This window comes from Mobula birostris, chromosome 13, assembly GCF_030028105.1.
Source record: "Mobula birostris isolate sMobBir1 chromosome 13, sMobBir1.hap1, whole genome shotgun sequence".
NCBI classification, from domain to species: Eukaryota; Metazoa; Chordata; class Chondrichthyes; order Myliobatiformes; family Myliobatidae; genus Mobula; species Mobula birostris.
Genome location: NC_092382.1, coordinates 92,947,741 through 92,949,654, shown reverse-complemented (window position 1 = coordinate 92,949,654; position 1,914 = coordinate 92,947,741). Strand labels below are relative to the sequence as shown.

Below are 1,914 nucleotides of genomic sequence, written 5' to 3'. Positions count from 1 at the left end.
ATGGACCTGATGGGTGTAAGGCCATCGTTGTTGTAACAAGTAGATGATGGGAGGGTGATGAGCCTGAGTTCAGGGATGTTGTGTTTAGTCAGAGAGTAAATGGGAGATTATTGGTTTTCTGCTGTTGTTGAAGGTGGAGGTACAGAAGGGAGAGGTCGTGGGAGATGAACTGAACTTCACATTATCACTAAGCATCGTTCTGTCTCTCAGTCACAGACTCCACACTCGGTGATCCATGTGTAACCCACACCGTCCTGGATCAGCCCTGGAGGAGCACGGATTGTTACCACACTGAGTGTACCAGTGGACAATGGATGGGTGATGGAAATCTTGAAGTGGGATGGTACAGATTTAACAGGTAAAGTGAGCAGATAATCACTGAGAAACTGGGCACAGAAGGGGAATGTAAACAAGGGAACAAGGGGTGTGTCAATAGGAAATGCAGGGAGACCGGGATCGGGGGAGGTGCAACAGAGAGGAAAATCCCAGGATTGGGGTTTTCATTGAACAAACAGTGTGAACCCAATTTCCCATGTCTCTCTGAGTAAATAAACCCCCCTCAGTTCAGGGACTGACTGTCTGATTAATATTTCAGTTCTGGAGGATGGAAGATTCCTGAGACCGTCTTACCAGAGGATCGTTGCTCTGGTGTGATCCCAGGCTGGCTAAATGGTAGGCGGAGCATTTGTATCATTGGGGCACGGTTATTTTAGGAGAGGGTCACGCTGATGACTGTGGGATCGGGAATATTTTACAGTGTTTATAAATGTCATTCCAGGTACCCATCCCGACGTGGGAGAAGGCGAGGTGACCCGCACCATCTGTTTCACCTGGAGTGAATACACTTGTTACTGGAGCCGGGAGATCAGGGTGAAAAACTGCTCCGATTACTTTGTGTATCAGCTGAAGCCGACACCCTGCTCTAGTGCTGTGTACTGTACAGGTAGGTCACTGTTCCCCAGTGACACTGAAACTGGGTGTTGTTGTGAATTTCTGGGACATCCTGAGTGAAGAAAGTGCACAACAGGCTGAGATTTTCAGGCAGTTGCCTGCAGTGTGGTCAAACCATCTCCTGGAGTGGGAGAGGGCGGGATTGAGCAGAAAGTGAGGGAGTGGTGCGAGATGCTGGAGAGTGAAAGAGTGGTGGGAAGAGAGGAGAGGGATGCAGAGAGACTGAGGGGTGAGAAGTGTAGAGACAGACCACATGTTGAATGACATCCAGAGAGAACAAACTGGGAGGAAGGGAGTGAGAGACCGAGTGAGGAGGGATGGAGTCAGAGACTGAGTGAGGCGGGAGGGAGGGAGAGACCGAATGAGGAGGGATGGAGTGAGAGACCGAGTGAGGCAGGAGGGAGGGAGAGACCGAGTGAGGAGGGAGGGAGTGAGAGACTGAGTAAGGATGGTGGGGAGTGAGAGACCTGGTGATGAGAGAGCGAGTTAGTGAGAGACCAAGTGAGGAGGAAGGGAGGGAGTGAGAGTCCGAAGGAGTTGGGAGGGAGGGAGTGACCGTGAGGTAGAGTGGCAGAGAGAAAGTGAGCAGATGTTCAGGGGAAAGAGATATGGAGAGATAGAGAAAGGGAAGGTGGGAGAGTGGTAGGGAAAGATGGGGAGTGAGAGAGAGGTATGACAGACTGACTGGAGACGGAAATTATAAACAATTGGGACAGGGTAAAAAACGACACATTGGTTATTTCTTATTTTTTCCCTTGACACTCCAGCACACTTGTATATCTGCCTTCCAGTTTATGTCTTGAACCCCTGCCTCCAACATCCTCTCAGGATCAGAATCAGGTTTAATATCACTAGCGTATGTCGTGAAATTTGTCATTATGTGGCAGCAGTACATTGCGATACACAATAATAAAATCCTGTCTATTACAGTCAATTTATATATTTATTAAGTGATGTAACTAG

At 48.8% G+C, this 1,914-nt stretch overlaps 1 long non-coding RNA gene across 1 annotated transcript; it reads left to right on the top strand.

Moving 5' to 3' along the window:
• Positions 1 to 311: 311 nt before the first annotated feature.
• On the top strand, positions 312 to 856 carry LOC140207748 (uncharacterized). The gene is made up of 3 exons (XR_011888641.1): positions 312 to 358; positions 596 to 672; positions 779 to 856. It is a non-coding gene; the product is annotated as an uncharacterized lncRNA (long non-coding RNA).
• Positions 857 to 1,914: the final 1,058 nt, after the last annotated feature.